The sequence below is a fragment of the Sorex fumeus genome, unplaced genomic scaffold, assembly GCF_029834395.1.
Source record: "Sorex fumeus unplaced genomic scaffold, SorFum_2.1 ptg000029l, whole genome shotgun sequence".
NCBI lineage: Eukaryota > Metazoa > Chordata > Mammalia > Eulipotyphla > Soricidae > Sorex > Sorex fumeus.
Window position 1 is genome coordinate 6,116,589 of NW_026606086.1, and position 8,528 is coordinate 6,125,116.

Sequence of the window (8,528 nt, forward strand, 5' to 3'; positions counted from 1 at the left end):
CTGAGTGCATGAAAGCATGCACTTTTTACTGTGCTCCTGCACTAAATCCCTGCCTTTTATTTTATCAAAGCGTGTATCCTACCATGCGCTAAATTCCTGGCTTTTCTTTCATTAATTTTTTTTTCCCAGAATGTCACAGGCAAGTGAGCTGCAGCATTATCCCAGCTGCTATTATCACTCTGGCCCCAAAGTCACAGACAGCTCAAGAATAACTCAGAAAAAATTTTTTTCTTAGAAGGATAGCTCAGGGGTGAGCTCATATTACCCTGCCAGAGGCCCCCCCACCCCCCAGCTGTCCTGAGGTCCACAGGCTTCGTCTCTGCAGGAATCCAGACTGACCTGACAGGGTCTCACCCAAGCTCAAATGTGACTGGATTTCAGAAGCGTTTTTTCTTCTTTTTTGGGTCACACCCGGCAAAGCACAGGGGTTCCTCCTGGCTCTGCACTCAGGAATTACTCCTGGAGGTGCTTGAGGAACCATATGGGATGCTGGGAATTGAACTCAGGTTGCCTGCATGCAAGGCAAGTGCCCTACCCACTGTGCTATCGCTCCAGCCCCATGGATTTCAGAAGCTTTTACCAAAGTGAGTCGTCATTTCGGGGGCTGGAATTAGTGTGGAAAGTGGGACTCTGACTTTCAGAAGACCCAGTGTGACTGGGGGGAACGCTCACTCAGGACCTGGCCAAGCCACGGGTCTTTGCAGGAAGACCAGCCCAGCTGTTGGGGTCTCACCACTCCCCGAGAAGGTCAAGCCGAGGGGGGCCCCTCTGAGTCAGTGACTGTAGCCCAGTAAGACTAGGATAGCAGTAAGCACCCAGGACATTGAAGAGCTACACCACAAGCTTGGTGCCAAGAACCTTCTGGAAAACCCATGGTAGTTAATGTAAAAGTCATTGTACCACATATGGAGTCCTGGCAGAGAATTATTTATCTGATTTGTCTAGCTTTAGAAGGAAAAGGGGCACTAGAACCAGAAGCCCAGGATCCCAGAATCCCCAAATGGAGAAGACATGTAAACTTTGTTCTGTTGTGCAAGTCACATCTTTTTAAAAAATCCCAAAATAAAAAGAATAGCTCAGGCTGGAGCAATAGCACAGCGGGTAGTGCATTTGCCTTGCACGCAGCCAACCAGGGTTCGATTCCCAGCATCCCATATGATCCCCTGAGCACCACCAGGGGTGATTCCTGAGTGCAGAGCCAGGAGTAACCCCTGTGCATCGCCAGGTGTGACCCAAAAAGCAAAAAAAAAAAAAAAAAAGCTCAGGACAGGGCTGTAACATACTTGCCTTGTATGCAGCTACCTCAGGTTCGATTTCTGGCACCCCATTTAGGAAAAAAAAGAAGAGATCAGAATACTCAATAATAATCAAGTTGCACAAATAATTTCCCTTTGTCTTTTGGGGGGGTTACACCGGTCGATGCTCAGGGGTTACTTCTGGCTCTGCACTCAGGAATTACTCCTGGTGGTGCTCGGAGGACCATATGGGATGCTGGGGATCGAACCCGGGTCAGCTGCATGCAAGGCAAATGCCCTACCTCTGTGCTATCACTCCAGCCCCATAATTTCCTTTTACACTGTTAAAATGCACTTATATGGATATAGGTTTTATTTCTATTAAATTAAAAAAATTATTTTGGGGGCACATCTGGTGTTGTTCAGGGCTTACTCCTGGCTCTGTGCTCAAGGATCACATGTGTACCAGGAATCTAACCTGGGCCGGCCACATGCAAGTCACATGTGTCTACCTCCTACCTCCATCCCCGCCCCCGGCTCTTCCCTCTAACATTAACCCTGACATGTCTCCAGCCATTTGTAGTCTTGGTAGATGTCACTCTGAAGGACTGATCATGTTCTAGCTCAGAGTCCCTGCACACAGCCCAGGGCTCCACCAGCCTTGCCCACATTCTTCCACACTCCCGCACACTCGGTCCACAAGGCAAATGTACTCGTCTCTCAGAGAAATGCTGACATGTGCATACCTGTTCCTTTCATGCATATATATTTGCTTATTAATTATCTCCCAAGTGGAGTCCTTGCGTTAAAAGAAGACTAGGAGGACAATAGTAGCCCTGGTATATGGGAACTGAGCTGACATCACCAACAGGTCCTAGTGTCCTTTGGGCCATGTCATATAACATCATCATCAGGCATGAGAAGGTTTCCCTCTGAGTTTGTGCTGGGTGCAGGAAAAACAGCAGGACCAGAGAGCCCTGCACCTGCCACTCTGAGCTTCAGTGTGTGGCATCAATTCCAGTTTTAGCCTCAATTCTGTCTTCTAGATAAAGATGCTGGATCATAGACACCCCCTCAACCCCCCACCACTTCCATGTAGCAGCCTGAGCCACGTCTTGGCTCCTCTCCTTCAGACAGACTAAGGCAATCCTGGCCTGCGTTCTTCACACCCCTCCTCCATGAGATGCCTAACACATACCCAGGGCACTAGCTCTCACTGCAGTGAGTAGTAAACAGATGGACCTACAGACACATTCTGGTGGGAAGGATTGTGACTCAGATGACACAGCATTGCTCTAAACTTGTTCATTCATTTTACAAAGATTGAGTGCATTTTGATGTGTCTCTTGAAGATAAAATACTGAATAGGACAATGAAATCTTGACGACTTTTCACTAAACTTTCATTATACAGGACACAATTACAAATCTAAACATGAATGCATGAGCAACATCACCAGATTGGTTTAGATATGTGCTATGAAGAAACTAGATACAAGAGAGAAGGGTCTGGGATGTGACCTGTGTGAGAAGTGCTGTCTGAGCGAGAGACCTGGCTCATGGTCAGAGGGAGGTCAGGTGGGACCTGGGGTTAGTATGTGCATGGAAGGAAAAACACCCATGACTCTTATTGGGTACCCTATAACCTCAGACACTGCATTTCTTTTCTTTGTAGGCTTAGAACATATTACATGACTAACCACATCACCAACGGAATTTTAAAATTAAACCTGACAAACTCATTCTAATATCCATCTGAGAGAGAAAATATACAACAGCAAAGAAAATTTTAAAGAAGTATGAAAACTAGAAACCAGAATGGCAGAGATCTTAACTCTAGAAAAAAGTCTTAATATCTGGGATTGTGCTATGTGTGGAGGAGTGTTTTCATTGGGTTGAGGGAAAAGGAAACAGATTCATGACTAGAGGGCAGATTATAAATATGGGAAAAATAGTTGTGTGTCCCTGGATTCCAGAGACATAAGTTACATGAGAGAAAAATAATGAAACATCTGAAAATGTATAATTTGTTATATATCTTTCCTTTATTGAGAAGGTTATGAAACATGGGTGTAATACTTATTAGAACATCTACTCAAACTTTATTTGTAAATGATACAGGTGAGCAAAGCAAATGGAAAAAAAGGATGAATTTTTCTTTTATAAGAAGCAATGTTGGGGCTGGAGCAATAGCACAGCGGGTAGGGCGTTTGCCTTGCATGCGGCCGACCTGGGTTCGATTCTCAGCATCCCATATGGTCTCCTGAGCACCGCCAGAGATAATTCCTGAGTGCAGAGCCAGGAGTAACTCCTGAGCATCGCTGGGTGTGACCCAAAAAAGCAAAAAAAAAAATGAAGAAGAAGCAATGTTATTTTTTATTGAGCAGAGCACGTGCACTGCGGCATTTGGAAGCAATGAAAAGAAACCCTGTATTAGAACTGTGTAGGTGCCCAAGTAGTGATGCAAAGACATTCTCCATGTGCCTCCTGGACTCCCATTGTGCCCTCGTGGACCTTCTTGGAACTCCTTGTACCTCCTTCTTATGCTTTCTCCTCCTCCTTTGTGGACCCGGGAGACCTTAGGTGTTGGTGGGGATCCCACCTGGGTTGTCTGCATGCAAGAGCCTCACCATGTACCATGTGCTCCCATGCACTATCTACTATGTACTACCATGTACTATCTCTCCAGCCACAGTGTTTTCTTCCTCAAGTCCAGATGGCCATGGAAAGGACAGCTGGACAGGATGGGTTGAATGATGGATTGAAACTCAGTACACTGCGTTGGCCTATCTCCACTTCCCCAAAGTAGTTTGTCCCAGATGTGACCTGCCCACAGTCATGGTGCAGAGATTGGAACTGACTCATCTTGTGTTCACAGCTGAACACTTCCCTCCACCGTAGTCTCTTCCCTCCTTGTCCTGTCCCCCAGCCCCACTCAAGTGGCTTGTTTTCTACTGAAGATCAGTTCTTTTTTGTTTTTAATTTTTAATTGAATCACTGTGAGATAGGCCCTTACAAAACTGTTTATGATTATGTTTCAGTTTTTTTATTTTTTAAATTTTTTAAAATTAAAAAAATTTATGGCCACTCTCTGAAAACATTTATTTACAGATCTAAAGTGAACAAAAGGTCTTAAAAATATATTAAAATATTACAATGCATATGCTTTTTAGAGGGATGGTAACTTGACATAAATTAGAAAACATCTTAGTATTAATCTTTCTTTTCATACATTTCAAATTTGTACTTAATGCCTTTTCTCCTCCTGGACATCAGAAACAATCCCTGGGTAGTCAGTAAGAAGTTTGTATTTCTCCAAATCAATGTCTGGAAAAAATGTGTCACATTTAAATTCCTGCATGATTCTTGTCACAGACAGTCTCAAATGGCTTGTTCATAACTGATATACAGAGCTGCCTCCCACTATCCAAACCATGTCCACTTCATTTGTTAATTCTGGTTGCTCAAAAAGTTTTTAGGCAGCATCAAGACTTTTGGCAAAAAAGTGAGCTCCTGCTAGAGGTTCTTTTAGCCTTCCACTGAGAACTAAATTGATTCTGTCCTTTAAAGGTTGATTCTTCTCAGGAATGGAGAACCATGTCTTCCTACCCATTATCACCAGATTCTGCTCACCTTCTACTGAAGAGGTGGTGGTCATTTTCCAGAAATATATGAATTCATTTCTGAGTGAGGGCCACGGCAGCTCCTCATTCTTGCTGATGCCCATGTTCTGCGACACGGTGACAACACAGTTCAGCGGGTGATCCACTTCGGAAGTGGCAGATGCTGCGAACTTGCAGGGGAGCAAGAGACTCCAGTCCAAACTCAGCGCGAAACTGATCTCAGTTTTCTTTTTAAAAAACTTCTCTTTATATTAGTCACTGTGAAATTATTAAGTTATTTAGTTGATTACGTAGTATGTTCTAAACCTACAAATTAAAACTCATAAGGTCTGTCACTGTCACTGCCCTCCCGTTGTTTATCAATTTGCTTGAGCGGGCCCAGTAACATTGGGAGACTTGTTACTGTGTTTGGCATACTGAATACGTCACGGGGAGCTTGCCAGGCTTTGCCATGAGGGCGAGATACTCTTGGTAGCTTGCTGGGCTCTCCAAGAGGGGCGGAGGAATCAAACTCCGGTTGGCCATGTTGGCTGCATGCATGGCACAGGCCCTACCCGCTGTGCTGTCGCCATAAGGTCTAAAGTTTTAATTTTTAATTTTTAAATTTTTAAACATAGGAGTACTGCTATTTATTCAGCCATTGATTAAGCTGATTGAATTGGGCACAAACTCCACACTACTTAAAATTTTTTTTAATTGAACATCCATGAGATGAGCATTACAAAACTATACATAATTGGGTTTCAGTCATACAATGATCCAGCACCCATCCCTCTACCAGTGTACATTTCCCATCACCAAAGTTCCGTTTCCTTACCATCATCCCCCAACACCTCACCTCCCACTCCAGGACTTCTCTTCTTGCTCTCTCTCTCTCTCTCTCTCTCTCTCTCTCTCTCTCTCTCTCTCTCTCTCTCTCCCTTTCCTTTTGTGCATTGTGGTTCACAATATAGGTGCTAAGAGGTTATGGTATTTGTTCAGGGCATTCAGTATTTTTATTGGGAAAGTAAGACTGGAGTAGATTTTTAATTCTGTGGAAGCTTTGGGGTGTGGATGTGACTGCCGAGGCTTCCAAAAGTGCTGGGAGGTGGGGGGAGGTAGCCCATCCTGAAAAAACCTGGAGATTTTAGTTACAAAACATGCACATCAGAATTTCCAGCAGATTCTATCTCGGTGAGGTCCATCATGAAATGGTGGTGTCAGACCAGGAGTATGGAGGCAATTTTGGATTGTGGGAGCAAGTGGTTGCCAGGGGCTCTGCTTGTGTGAGCACCAGGCTGACCCTCCTCCCTCTGGTTTTTCCCTGTCTGTTTAGCCATATGTGAGTCAGAGATTAGCTGTGACTTTTGATCTCTTTCATGATTTATTGATGTGTCTCTGAAGCAAGACCGGTAGTGGTGGTGCTGGAGTTGGTTCGTGGAGGTGACCATCAGTGTTTCCAGGAGTATTGGGAAGTGGGGGAGATAGCCTATTCCAACTCTGAGAAGACTGAAGATTTCTGTCACAAAACCCACATACCTGAATTTTCAGCAAATTTTATCTTGGTGAGGTCCATCTTGAGACAGTGGAGTCAGGCCGGGTGTATGTTGACTTGATCTCTTTTGAGATTTACTTATGGGTCTCTGAAATAAGGCCAATAAATGAGCTTGTATAGCTGAGCTGGAGGTGATCTGTGGATGTGGCTCCCACATACTTAACTTTGGGCTAATTTCTTGGTAAACTTGGTCCCAAGTTGTTGAGATCCAGCCAAAGGCACAGTGGCAATTTTGGGATATTAGGAAGCTTGAAGGCACCCTCAAGCTGCTGATGCACTCGCCCCGCAGGTACAGGCTGATATGCTGGTGGCACCATATCCCCTAGGTCTAAAGTTTTAGGCTACACAGTAAGAATCCTATCTCTTCTTCACTCATACTAATGCCAGATTCCATTTGGCCTCTCTCTGATCATGAGTCACAGGTCACTGACCCAGAGTACCACTCCTCACAGAGATTCATCCAAGGGCCCTCCTTCCATCTTGGGGCAGGCTGTTTACACAGCTCCAGAACATTCCGCCCCGACAGGAAGTGCTGCTATGCTCTGGACAGTGCTGACTCAAGGCTGACAGTTTGCATGGTGCTTGCTCTTGACCTCTGTGAACAGTGGTCAGAATTTGGTGGCTGCGGTGTATGCGAATTTGGGTCAGTGCACAGACCTGTTTCCACACAGCAGAGAGCAAATGAGTCTGAGTCTGTAGCTAACGCTGGCCACCACTCTTCTGACTCTGCATCCCAAGACTCACAACATTGTCTGGGTTTCATTGTTCTCATGCAATAAATATAAGAGTTTTAAATTTCCCAACTAGTTTCTAGTTTGTCATAGATGGTCTATGACATAGCCAGTGACAGCAGCAAAGGGATCCACTTTTGATACCCAGACCAAATTTGGGGTACTCAGATCCACTAAAAGAACCCTCTCACCATCACATTCAGATGAAAACACTGCCACTCCTTTGTCAAAGTTGAGGGTCACACCCACTGGTGCTCAGGGTCTACTACCAGCTCTGTGCTTGCGGGTCGCTCCTGACACTATTGGGGGACCATGTAATGCTGGGTTTGGAGAGCCAGCCTCCTGCATGCAAAGCTTGCTTTGAGCTATATTCCCAACATAATTTTTGCACTGACTCTTTTATATACATTAAAAATGTCGATTATTCTTGTTCTTAAGAGATTTTCTTTTTCTTCAATGCTGACATTTAAAAAGGAATTGTGTCCTTCTAATATAAAATTCAAATAGTATATAAGCAGAATATAAATGTGTGCTTTTGTAAGTGAGTCTGCATGGTAGAGCTTTAGAATTGCTGAGTGAGGATTGAAGTCCTTATCTTTGATCTGGGTTCAATCCCCAGCACCCTGAGTTCCACCAGTAATGGTACCTAAGTGCAGAGACAGGAGTAAACCCTGAGTGCAGAGGTAGGAGAAAATCCTGAGCACTACTGGGAGTGGCCCCTAAGAAAAACAAAAACATCAAGAATGCTGGAGTTCTTGTCAACTGACATGGCTATAGAGATGAAGTGAAAGTGTGGGTGTTTCTCTGCCTTACCACAGGGAGTGCCGAGGTTGGGAGGGGTGGGGTTTTACAAGTATTTCCGGGTAACTCTTTGTTTGAATATACAAATTTGTGGTTTTCAATGGAATTGAGCCAAGTGTCTTTCTTTTTCTGAGATAATATCTAATCTTTGTACTCTTTTAAAAATCCCTTTCTTTGATAATATTCTTTACATATTAAGAACAACTCCCGTTGATCGTCGATTTGCTCGAGCGGGCCCAGTAACGTCTCCATTGGAGACTTTGTTGTTACTGTGTCTGGCATATCGAATACTCTCGGTAGCTTGCCGGGCTCTCCGAGAGGGGATTAAGAACAAAGGTGACTATTTTTATAGGTTAAGAGGCCTCAAACTGAGTGGGTATACAGTTAAAAATTATGAAAATAGTTGTATGATTGAAACCCAAGCACAAAAATTTATAAGTCTACAACTGTACCTCATGGTGTCTCACTAATAAAAATTTTTTAAAAAATTATGAAAATAAACACACTTTGGGCCAATTAGCCTGTTTGTATGCATTCATTCCTCAAAAAAAAATAACTAAAGGTTTAGAGAAGAATTATGAGTTCAATGATATTCACTGCTTTTT

The 8,528-nt window shown here is 43.9% G+C and overlaps 1 pseudogene; it reads right to left on the reverse strand.

Moving 5' to 3' along the window:
- Positions 1 to 4,447: 4,447 nt before the first annotated feature.
- On the reverse strand, positions 4,448 to 5,034 carry LOC130024859 (dihydrofolate reductase-like; annotated as a pseudogene).
- Positions 5,035 to 8,528: the final 3,494 nt, after the last annotated feature.